This window comes from Phaenicophaeus curvirostris, chromosome 1 (genome assembly GCF_032191515.1).
Source record: "Phaenicophaeus curvirostris isolate KB17595 chromosome 1, BPBGC_Pcur_1.0, whole genome shotgun sequence".
NCBI classification, from domain to species: domain Eukaryota; kingdom Metazoa; phylum Chordata; class Aves; order Cuculiformes; family Cuculidae; genus Phaenicophaeus; species Phaenicophaeus curvirostris.
Window position 1 is genome coordinate 7744491 of NC_091392.1, and position 12981 is coordinate 7757471.

General features: G+C 43.9%; 1 protein-coding gene across 3 annotated transcripts in view; it reads right to left on the reverse strand.

Annotated features, from left to right (window-relative positions):
* The window catches only part of FAM107B (family with sequence similarity 107 member B), a 62895-nt gene extending 50447 nt beyond the window's left edge, over positions 1 to 12448 (reverse strand). The window contains exons 1-2 of one of the 3 annotated variants that reach the window (XM_069874701.1): positions 12344 to 12422; positions 9862 to 9948 (exon numbers count right to left, since the gene is read on the reverse strand). The gene's annotated coding sequence lies outside the window, so the exon portion shown is untranslated. Of the gene's footprint in view, positions 1 to 9861; positions 9967 to 12343 lie in introns of those variants that run through there. The other 2 variants (XM_069874881.1, XM_069874786.1) reach the window with 2 other exon arrangements.
* Positions 12449 to 12981: the final 533 nt, after the last annotated feature.

The window sequence follows — 12981 nt, forward strand, 5'->3', positions numbered from 1 at the left end:
TATATGCTAATTCAAGTGTGCACTTGCACGCCTCCTCATAAGTTTTGGCTGGTTCAGCCAAATTTTTAAAGGGTTGGAAGCCTCCAGGACACAAAGTTCCCCTAAATTTCACGTAAACTGGTGGCTGAGTAATGAAGGACTCCACTCAGGAGTCCAGGCTCTGACAGGGCTCATTCCCATGCTGCCAGACAACAGTTGCAAGTAATAGCCCTTGGAAGCACATTAAAAAAAAAGAAAAAATCCAAACCCAAACAAAACCCAGAAAAACTAACAAGCAACTCTAAGAATTTCGATCAACAGGAAACAAAGTGTCAAGAAAACAAACCCAAGGTTTATGGAAGGCAGAACTGGAGGATCTTCACATTGATTACATGTGAACTGGATTACAGCAGTAATTAGTTATGCAGCAGGGAGGAGTTCAAGCTTGTGATGTTGCTGTGAAAGATTCATTGCAGCTTATCTTGTGGGAATCAGCTCACAAGTTTACAGCTTTGGGTTTACAGCTTTTACAGTACAAATAGATACGGTACAAACAGATACAACACATAAATATTTATTTTTTTAAGTTATCTTACATTTCATTTTCTTTCCAGTCCAGTATTGCAGTCTGACCCATTTTCTCCCCAATCCAGAGATCAAGTCAATATTTATCAAATATGATGATGATCACAGAGTGTTTTGGGTTCAAAGGGCCTTGAATGATTATTCACTTCAAATTCTGACACACCACACCCACATCCCCCCCAGGCAGGGACACTTGCCACTGGATCAGGTTGCTCAAAGCCTGGCCTTGAACACCTCCAGGAATGGGGCATCCATGACTTCTCTGGGCAACCTGGGCCAGTGCCTTATCAGCCTCAGAGTAAAAAGTTTCTTCTCAATATCCAATCTAAATCTCTCCTCTTTTATCTTAAAACCATCACCCCTCATCCTATCACTGCAGTCCCTAAATGAAAATGTGCTTCCTAGATGAAAAGGTCAACTCCTACGTACCTACCTGCCTGCACTCCTTCTGAAAGTGAGTGTCTTGTAGGATAACTCTGGCTTCTGTGACACATTTAAGAAAATGTAAAAAAAGCAAAACTAAACAGAAAACACCTCCAAAGTCCAAACTATTCCAGATTTAAGTACAAAGATCATTTCTATTAGGAAAAAGACACCATCATTGTATTGAACATGATTAAAACTTTAGATTTTTGCAAGAACCACTTTTGATCATTTTACAAACTTCCTGACATTTGCCAATTACATAATTGTCACGCACAATATAAAGTGTTTCCACTTTAGAAATAAAAAAACAACAACTAACAAATTGTCTGGTAAGGGATAATGTAACAAGGTCTACCCCAGCTGCAATGAGAATAAACCCAGTTTAATCCCAGGCCACTTATTCAGCTGAGGACAAGTCATATCACTAGAACTCTTTTCAGTTACTGTCTACTTTGCTTTTACTTCTCTTGCTCATTTTATTCATGCCTAGAGCGGAATCAGGCACAGACCTGGCCTAAGTCCAGTACGATTTGGTTCTGGAAGATACATACACGCTTGTACCAAACCACACAGCTTTGCTTTATGCCCTCTGCTCTGCCTATGAAATGCAACAGAGTCCAGAAATGAGCTGGGAGGAGAGAAACCATGGTGCCATCACAACTACCAGCTGCAAGGCAGCTTGCTTTTATTTAGCACACACATATGTGTACACTTTAACTTGCTTTCAGCTGAGGGACTTTAGCTTCTGAAGGTAGGTTTTCAGCTTCAGAACAGTTGGCTCTAGATAAAATGTTTGATATTCCTAACAAACACTTCTTAGGCAGGAATTGCACTATAAATTCAAGCCTCCCATAAAAGAGGCATAGAAGATATGTGCATTGGAAAAATAAAAAAGCAATTCACTGTAGAGACTAAATTGTTTAAGAGAGGAAAACAGAAAATTCTGATTATTTAAGCTGAATAGCTGACACTCAAGTTGTACGTCAATACTCCCACTCCAATGCCAAACCGACTCTGTAAACTCCAAGCCCTAGATTGAACTATAAACCCTAAGCAAAGATGCGGAAAGCTCTTTTAAATGCGCTTTTCTACTCCACTTCCATTAGGCACTCTGAAGTAATAACACTTTAGACTAGGCTGTAAATATCCCAAACTTCTATGATTCAAGCTTTTAAACTTCCATTCATCTGCTCTTCGTTCAACAACTGGTTTATAGAAAGATATTTACATTGTTTTAAAGAGCATCACGGTTCAGTGTAGGGCCTTCAGGTTCTCCATCACACACTATCACTAATCACTTTTAGTTTTCCAGTAGTCACATGCTGGCCTGTTCACATTCAAATCAATCAAAAGCGTCACAGCAAACATGACAGCTAAGGCAAAGGAATGAGATTCAAACAACATTCAGTACAGAAGACATTTAGACATCCAGAAAACTAAGTAAAGTTCGCTTTGTTTTTTAACTGTGTATGTTTAGAAACAAAAAAAAAATAATTAAAGTATAAAATTGCTTAAATGTATACAGAAATGCCACTAAAAACTCCCTATCTCTTAATTTTCATCAGTGAGACAAACCAATTGACTGAAAACACTAGGTACTGCAATTAATTAAATGTTTTACGAAAGCATTTCCAGAAAAGAAGGGGAAGGAATCCCAAACCCTGTTACAGGATCACATTGTTCTCCCAAAGTGCACAATTACTAAAGTTGTGCAGTAACTGTGAGTGCTACCACCTCTCCCACGTGGAAGCAAGTGAATACTGTCCTTTAAGATGCAACAACCTTTACAATAAAAACTAAAGGTGATCCCAAAAACTTAACAATTGCAGACACACAGAAAAAAAAGTTTATTCTATGCTCAATCCAAATTGTAATGAAAATAAATATTTGACCGAGACAGGTAGCACTGCAATTTAATGCAACTGCACTCAGTGACATCCCATAAAATGATGCCAATGACTTATGTGTGTCAGCTACATTTCCACATTCAGTACAACTGCTTTAGGTGGCTCACACCAATAACCTATCTGGTAGATAAGTAAAGGAAATGCCTAGCATGACCTTGTTGTAGCTTCTCAAGATTAGGTGCAATTTGCCTGCTGCTCCTCATTTGAACTTCAGCAATTTGAAAATTTAATCTGAATTCCCATTTGTCTTGAGGAATTTTCTCAGAAGCAACAACCTTAATGGGGGTAAAGGCAAAATGCACAAAACTGGCAAGTAAAGTAATGATCATGGTCCAATCAGATCCTGGTTTTAGTAAGCAGCAGCTTTTCAGGCTGCATACTTGCCTAAGGGCCTTTATGGGAAAATGATTTCTATATTGGGATAGTGAGTTTATTCTTGAAATATGCTTGAAAAAGTTTATGTTATCTTTTTCGTTATGTTTATGCTTGCAATATTTCAGCTTGTTTGGTCTTCTCTTGGTTCAAATTCCCAAGTTCAAATTCTATCCCTGCACTAATTAGTTTTAGCTGTAGGCAAGTCGATTCAGACTTTGTTTCTCAATCTGTAGAAAACATACAATACTAAATATTTATCTTAATTAGATATTTGAAGGATTTGTTTACCCTGACACAGGGTGGGTTTTTTTCAAATACACAATAAGTCTATAAAATCCTAAGCAGAAATTACCTAGTTTAACCACACTAACTGGAATGATTGTAATTTTTGCAAATGGCTTGTTGAGCTTTCGTATCCTTTTCTTCCTGAGGGACGTTTCCTACAGTGTGCTTCTAAGCCTCCCATTTAGCAAATCATGATACCCTAAACTGAGTTCATGTCATTTTAACTATGGCAGTTAACAAAAAAAGAACAAAATCAAGAAAATGCAACAGTATATTAATTGCAAAGACATTTAATCTTAGGAATCTGAATGGTCGTAGTTTAGACTAGATTTTTTTTCCCAGTCCTCTTCCTGGGTGAAAATACCCAGTAAAAATGGGAGCTCATTATTTCATTGCTTTTACAGTAATGAGTTATCTTTGATAGTCAATGTTTTGTTGACTAGTGCATGTAATCTTGCTTTCTAAATCAATCTGCCGGACTTCGTAGCATTCAAAACATATGTGCTTAGAAAGTACAGTAACTACATCTGTGGCTGTTTTAGCAGCCAATTAATAAGCTTAATAAGCTTCCCACTGGAAAGAAAAAACACCCTAAAGCAAAATGTGATTCTGCAGATAAAATAAAAATGAATTTCAAGACTTGTGAAGCATCAAATCTGGACAGAAAATCAGCTGAGGCTTCTTCACCATTAAAGATAAAAGAAGGAATAAATGAACTCACCACTGGCTCAAATTTAAATACTTAATTCTACTAATCCTGATGTTACTTATAATAAAGAGATTAAGATCCAATATTTAAATGGGAAGAAGTGGTTGAAATGATCCCTTAGAGGAGTTATTTAACAAAACATCATTTCATCAATGCACACTATGCCCAATTTGATGGGCCTTCATTAACTCAATTTCAGTCAATGTTTGAAGGAACAAGCTCTTAGAAAGCACACACTTCACTACTCTAAAATTTACTGTATAAACCTGTGCTTCAATTCCCTGCAATACTTTTTGGCTGAAGCTGGCAAATGGATTACATTTTGCTAAAGTAACAGGCTGTCTTGGACCTGTTAATCCTACTAGTTACATGGAAACAGGTAAGAAGGTTGAGGTGATGCCTTTTCAGTGTTTCTACAGAAAACAAATAGACCTTAACTAGCTGGAAAGTATACAGATCCCTACAGGGCAACTTACAGTGTTGAAGTATGATCCTGTAATGCAATAAACATGAATGACAAAGCACCTCTGTACAGATGCATAAAGCTACATCTGCACTGGAAGCTGCAGTAGATATCTGGCTCTCCTGCAAAGTAGCTGTATTCAATGCAAAACTAATCTCTGATGCAAGAAAAAAATTTCTGCTTCAAGTTTGCAAAATCACGAAGCTGGTGGCACAAAAAAACCCACCCTACAAACATGCCTCATCTTTTTGGGTGCTCTTTCTTCCCAGTTCAAGCTGTAAATTCCTCCAGGCAGAGACTGTCTCTTTAGGACAGTGCTATGCAGGAAGGGCCCCCAGGCCACTGGAAAACAAAACAGTAGATGGCACACTTATTTTCTAACTTGATGTGCTAACTTGTCCTCACATCCTTGAGCAAAAAAAACCAAAAAAACAACCTTTTAGACTAAGTCCTCCACCTGCGGCTGATTGGCATGGACAGTCACTAACTACAGACTTCATAACAGGCTTCAAGGCTGCTGTCTCATTGCTTAGACTTCAGAAAAACAGCTTTGTAAATATTTTCAGTGGGATACGGGGGATACAGCTTCACCCCAAGAGATCATATGCTTTCTGCTTTTCAGAGACATTAGATTTCTTGAATTCTAAAGCTTGCTTTTAAGGTATTTTCTGAAAAAGGATTAATATGTTCACTCGTATTTTTCATTCTTGTACTTGAAAGAAGAAATAGGTAAATGAAGAGTAACGGGCATGCTTAAACTGTCTCTCAAGAGCCATCCCGCTCCTCACAGTTGCTCTCTGTGGTAACAAATAGTACCCACAGGACAACCTCATGCACTGCCAGGGCTTCCTTCCAGAATACGCAAGACTACCCATACCTGAGCATTTCTAATCAGTTAACGTGTCGCTGCGCTGCTCACTCTGTCGGAGGACACAGGAGAAGGGTGGGAGAGCAGCAAGTCAAGCTGTGCCAGCTGCCCATTGCTACCCTAGCAGCCTCCCACAAAAAGTCATCTCTTCATCTTGCAGACCCTACTGCCAGCACCGCTGGGGAGTCGGCTACAATACACAGCGCTCCGGTTTGCTTCTGCATGTTACGTAGAAGGAGGGCCTCTAAGGTCCTAAGGCTTGGAAGAAAAAGTTGGTTTCCTTCTAGCAGTATCAAACCACCTCCCACCCAAAGAAATTCCCCAAACCGCCACAACTCTTTTCCCAACCTCTCCTCCCTTCTCCTAAGACACCCAAACCTGGCTACCAGTTTCTGCCAGACTGTTTTCAGGGGGCAGCAGTGACATGCCAGCCATTACATGAGTTAAACCTGTGTATTGCAGTTTGCATTATATGACATAGAGCATCTTCAAGGACAAGTTACCTGGAAAAAGCTCTAGGATGAAAAAGGAATAAAATCATAATACAATGCAAAGACTATCATAACCCAAACGGATTCCTCCTTATTCTTTCAAACATCCCAGCAGCTTCAGATAAAATCTGTCTTTCTTACTCTACCAACAGCCAAAAGCCCCAAACTGCATCCCAAGACAAGCCCAGGCATCCACTCTTCCTTGAAGGGCACTGAAGCACTCAATAACCGCAGCCAGCCTGGAGATCATTGCACCAACACATCAGGATGGATACTCAGCAAGTCATCTTGACACTGAAGAGAAAACTGAGGTAGCAGAGATGTATTTCAGTTGAAATAGCAGAGCAGTGCACATATTTGTTGGGCTGCTCAGCAACTCAACCTGCCAGGAAGAATAAAATTTCCTTTGGCTCAAACTAAATTCCTTGCTCTCCAGAGGTACAAAATAGTGAAGCTGTTCCTCTATGGTCATATTAACATGCAAAGCAACTCAAACCCATCCGTTCTGATCCCCATCCTAAGTGCTCTGCTCAGCTAGAGGTGAACTTCACCACTTGACAGTGTAAATTCCAGCTCCTCTGAAATCTTTTCAGCTTGTTTAGAAGCATCCAGCACAGGCACTGGCCTAGATCAGGAGTGCAGTTATGCACACACGAGTGGTCTTGACCCACTTCTCATCACATAGTCGTGACTACTCAGGAGCTGTGAATTCTGTTTTATTAATAGCACCAGAACAAAAGCCTGTGTACATACACGAGGGCTTATGAATGCCCATTCATTCCCTGCCTTTAGAGTGAAAAGAATTGTTCAGTTATTTCCCATCATCATCCTCCTCTCACCAACCCACCAAAAGACCCACAAAATGCCATTGCTATAGAAATACCTTTGACTGGCAGCGTTTGGCTCCCATTCAGAACAGACGCCACCAGACCAGACGAGTTAGCTAGCACCAGTTGGCACAGGCCTGATGAACTGAACATCCTCCCAAACCAGAAAGAACTCTTAATATTCAAGCAAGCCAAAGCAGCCTAACGTGTGTTTCCCTTTACACAACAACAAACACTTTGAAGACTCAGTTTCCCCTCCCTGAAATACACTACAATGCAAAGCAGACTTAAACCAAAGTCAAACATGAAGACAGTTTCTCCTTCAGAAGCATTTCTGGGTTTTAGCTCTCTAGCTTACAGGAAAGGTGAACAATTTCTGTGTACAAGGTTAAAAAGTAAGACCCATCTCACCACAAGCAAGCAGAATGCTTGCTGCCCAGGACATCAAAGCACTCTTTACAGCAAGAGCAGATTTCGTGCTTCATCACTGTATATATAGCTCTCTACAGGACACAAATACAGCTCACACAGACGGACTGTAAATAAAAAGAGGCTGAGATTTGCTAAAGGGCAGACCGGAGATTTTCATCTGGCATGTAACAGAACTTGAAATCACAGTATAAAGGCAAAAATAAAGAATTTGATCTCACCTGAAACAGTAATCTGTCCCATTGTTTCTAAGTTACTACACTATTCCTCCCTTTGAGGAAGAGCATGTATTTGCACAAAAGGCAATTTTGTGGCTTCATGTTCCTAGAGACATTTTAAAAACATAAGCAAATCCAGGAGTTTTGCTTCTAGGATAAATAAAGCTAAATAAGGTCCTTGTTCCATCTAAGCAAGGTAGACAAGATCTATTCTAGAAAGTGAACTGCATCAAGCCACTACAAACCCTGTCCTTACAGATATACACCGAGGCTAAAGAACCAGAGTAACTCATGATGTCCAATGTTATTTTAAAATGTGATGCAGACCGGTGGGCAGAGCACTGCATACAACTGCTCCAAAATTTTTGTAACTTATTCTTTTATAGACACAACTTGGAAACCTTTCTCTTCCACCTGTGAGTTTCCTACCCTTCACTGCACAAATCTTACAGTGTTGGCCTAAACACAAGAAGTAGGCTGCCAGCTCACAACATGTTTTGAAACTCAAGTTAGAACTATGACAGACGGCAATTACAACAGTCAACCGCCAAGCACAGTGCTGTGAGGAAAAGGGTTACTTCAAATTTCAGTTTACTCAGTGACAAAACATGAAGGTAGCAGGTGCCAGGTTTTCAAGTTACATAAAAAGGGGAAGAAAAGGTTCTGTTTGACTACATCCTTCCTCTTCTTGCAGATGCCAGTGCTCCTTGCTCATATAGAATCATAGAATCATAGAATAACCCGGTTGGAAGAGACCCACCGGATCATTGAGTCCAACCATTCCTATCAAACACTAAACAATTCCTCTTAGCACCTCGTCCACCCGTGCCTTAAACACCTCCAGGGAAGGTGACTCAACCACCTCCCTGGGCAGCCTGTTCCAGTTCCCAATGACCCTTTCTGTGAAGAAATATAATCCTTATAAGACTACTGCCACAAGAGAATTGCTACACGCAGCTCCCCGCTGTCTTACAACACACACAGCCCTCTGCACCAAAGCCCCGAATTGGAAGAGAGTGTCTGTGCATAGCAGAAGTAAGAGCAACCACTCCTTTACAAATCACCTTTAAAAAGAAGCACAAGCCTGGTATCTCAGGGTGGAGATCTGCACTTGCATCATGCTGGGGTTACAGAGAGGCAGTTCTGGTCTTGCCACAACCCTCCTGGCTCCACAGAGCTTCTGCTTCCTTTCTGCCAGCACCTACTCACGTGCAACTGTAGAACTGGTCAGAGGAAGGACTTTGCAAAGATCCATCCAGAGACCCACCTGTAAAAACTGCACCCGCTACATAAAGGCAGGTGCAGAAAGGAGAAGAAAAATGTCCCTTACTGGACTTTTTCTCTCTCCTATGAATGGTGAATGTTTTTGTTTACGCACTTATCATTAGAAAACCCTCCTGTTTTTCATATAACAAAGACAAATATGCATGTTGTTCGTGGAGGAGCAGTTAACCATTAATTGCATCACAGCCAGTAACCACGCTGATTTTCATACCGTGCATCTTCGCTCCTCTCTTCTCCTGCTCCTTCATGCAGGGGGAAGTTCTTTCAATGCCAGCCAACAGTCCAGGACACATCAGCTTAAGTCCTTGCACCACTACACAGTTCCTGTAGTGATTCCCCCATCCCAGAACACAGTTCCTGTATGGTCATGTATGACCCACGTAGTTTCTTGTGCTTTTATTCCCCCTCTGCAAAGGGAAGGTGTACAGCACAAAGATACTAGATACAAAAACATCTTAGCAGACTCTGCAAATCTGAGCACTGAAACTTGCTCTGTTTAAAACAGCCTTTAGAGTTGGCCATATGTATTTAATACCATTAAGTGCTATTTAATACCATTAAATGCATACAAAGATAACATAGTTTTATTCAATAACATCTTTTTTTTTTAAAACGTTTATGGAGCCAAAGTTCTGTTAAAGCCAATTACTGATTAAACAGTCCCATGCTTCTTCCTACAGCTAGTAAACAAGAGTATTTGCTTCTATCCCATTTTTTTATTCTGCTCTAATGTTTTGATGATTTCCCTGTTCTTATGGATGTTATGAAGGTGTGTACTCAAAAATCAGTTGTCCCTCAATGTCTGGTATGGTACTATGTACAAACTGAGTGCCTCCTCCACCCCAGTCTACTCAGTCTCTCTCAAGTCTCACTGTTCCATTGCACAACTCTGACAAACAATTTGCCACTTCAGCAAACGCCCTGATCATCGCCACCACACAAATCAGCTTGTAAAGAAAAGTAAACGGACAAGAAAGATCTCCAAAGTGCAGCTGCCAGACAGCTCCTCACTTACCTCGTCATGCAGTGGTGTTGTAGGGCAGTTCAACAAAGTCTCAAAACCTTTAAATGCTCAAGGATGAGCTGGAGCTCAGAGAAACTTCTTAATTTTGAAGAGAGAAAAAAGATGCCAAGACTGAAAAACAAGGAAGAGCGTAAATTTAGGATATAAGTTCTGAAGCAGAAAGGAGAAGCCAAGAAGGAAAGTCTTCAGGGGACCTGATGAGGTCCTGACCTCTGACCTCTACCCCTTACTTTTGGGAAGCATCAGCATACCATTTCAATTAACAATACTGAAGTGCTTGAGGCAAAATAGCAACATTAGTCTTGAGCATTTGGACTCTGAAAAATAGAAGTGACACTTCATCTGCTATAATCATCCCTGGCAAAACTCCACTGACATCAGTGGAACCACACTAAGCACAAAATCAGCCATCAGTTGCTTTAAGACAGTAAAGGTTTTGTTTTAGGAGCTATGGGGCATTTGTGGTTCTTTTTAATACAGCCCAGCAAACAATTGTTTATTGTCCCTGCATAAATATCGCTGACAATAAGCAAGCAGCTATCACATTCACAGTACATGCTGTCTGTCCATATATTGCTAGGAAAGTAGCCATCAATAAAGGAAGAGATTTTCAGAGTTCTGTTCATACCACAGGGAGATTGCAGACAGCTTAAATGCCTCTCAAATTGCCTACAAGATCTACAAGCACTTTTTCCCAATTTTAACAATGTTCTTCCATGCTCCCACTTCTCTGCCAAATCATTGAAAGTTAACTATCCTCATTGGCCCTACAGGATTTAGCGCACACATAAACGTACCACGAGGCAGAGAAGCACCACTGCCAGAGCAAATACTCCCGACACAAACTACAGACAACAACCACGTAATGCTCACATCTTTTCCTTGTTTTGTTGCATTTTTTTTTGTTTGACCAGGCAAATTTGCAACAAAACCCAAAAAGTTCACGTTCCTGCCTCTCTCTCTCCAGTCTGCTACGAGCATTTCCCTGGTCTTACAGGACCAGACCATGTTTCAATGCCAGCCACTGCCGTACACAGCATCCCCACAGTACTGACATATGCCAGAACTCATTAATACTATGAAAACCAAAAACCCTATTGAAGAAGCAAACAAGTAGTCAAGTTACACAGAGCTCCTGCGTTGCACCCCTTCCCCTTGTGAATCCCCAAAAGACATTTATTCATGCAGTTACTCTGGCCAGCTGTAGCCCCTTTCAATCTAATGCATAGGAAAATCTGGACATTCCGACTCCCAGGACCCTCCAGGGAAACTTGACAGCACCGTACAGGGAGGGATGGAAGCTGAAGTCCTTGCGGCTCACCATGCTCCCAGCTTTTACTTTTTTGAAAAATTTGCAGGGCAACAGCCACCCTCCACATCAGTTCCCAGGGAAGAACAAATAGGAGATAAAATATGTATTTGGTTTTCTTTTTCCACCTCTTCTTCCTACCCAACCTGGACCACACCAGGCTGCAGCCACAGAACCTGAAGGGCTCTAGGGTCCCCAACCTCAGCCAAAGCCCCCACAGAACAAGTGCTGCCCCACTGAGAAGCCCCACAGCCCAGTGGGGGGGGGACTTATCAAGCAGTGACCTGTAGTCCCCTCACTGCCCCTTACAGCCCCCTGGGTTCCCGTGTATACCGCTCCCCCCTTTTTTTATTTTTGTTTCCCTTCAAGAATGAAGGAACAGAGAACCTCACAGCCTGGGGGTGCTGCTGCCTCCCACCCTGGGGAGGGTGTGTGGTGATGGAACTCCCCCTACTCCAAAAGCTTGGGGAAAGGGGGCAGGGACCCCCACACCAGCGACTTGGGGAGACTTGCGGTGATGGGAACCCTCATTCCAGCAGCTCAGAAAGGGGGTGCGGGGATAGGAACCCTCACTCCAGCAACTCGGAGATGGGATACAGGGAGAGACCCCTTAACTCCAGCAGCTCAGGGATGGGATGCTGGGATGGGACTCCCCACTCCAGCAGCTCGGGGAGGGGATGCTGGGAGGGACCCCTCAACTCCAGCAGCTCGGGGAGGGGATACCGGGGATCAGACTCCCCACTCCAGCAGCTCCTGGGCAGGGGATACGGGGATGGGAACCCCCACTCCAGCAGCTCGGGGATGGGGTACAGGATGGGACCCCCCACTCTGGCAGCCCCGGGATGGGGTGCAGGATGGGACCCCCCACTCTGGCAGCCCGGGGATGGGGTGCAGGATGGGACCCCCCTACTCCAGCAGCTCGGCAAGGGGGTACCGGGATGGGACCCCCCACTCCAGCAGCTCGGGGAGGGGGTGCGGGGATGGGACCCCCCACTCCAGCAGCTCGGGGAGGGGATACGGCGATGGGACCCCCACTCCGGCAGCTCGAGGAGGGGATGCTGGGATGGGACCCCCCACTCCAGAAGCTCGGGGAGGGTATGCTGGGAGGGGGATGCGGGGATGGGAACCCGCGCCGCGCCTTTGTGTGCGCAGCCCCAAACCTACCTCTCCCGGAGGCGAGGGCAGGCGGGTCCCGAGCCGCCCAGCGGTTCGGGGGCAGCAGGGGAGGCGGCAGCCGCCCGGGTCCCGCTCGGTGTCCGCTCGCCCGGCCTCGGCGCGGGGGGAGGCGGAGCCGCCGCGGAGTCACCGCCCCACAGCCTCCTTTGTTGTCAGGCGTGGAAAAATCCGGGGTGGGGGGTGGGAATCCCGAGAGAAACGGGGTTAAAGAAGAGGAGTTGGGGGATGTGGGAGGGGAGCGCCCTGCAGCCCTGGCTCCCCGGGGCGCGGGGGGACGAGCAGCCCCCGGTCCGCGACCCGCGGTCCCCGGGAGCGCAACACGCGTGGGGAGCCCGCGGGTCGCTTCCAAAACCCCTGGCGAGGCCCTGGTCCTCTTGGGTGCCCCCAGTCTCCTGCCAAGGACTCCCTTCTCTTCGTGGATGAGGAATCTGTGCCCCCGCTTAACTTTCCCCACGAGGTTTCTTCTCCCTTTCCCCATCCCCTGTGGATGTTTCTCCATAGGAATTCATGTCCCGGCTCTGGGAGCGGACCCATCGAAGAAAAAGGCCAAGAAATCACAGCCAGCCAGCCAAAACGTGCCTCAGTGTGCCCTAAAATCTGTTTCATAGCCCCTAATAAGGGATGGA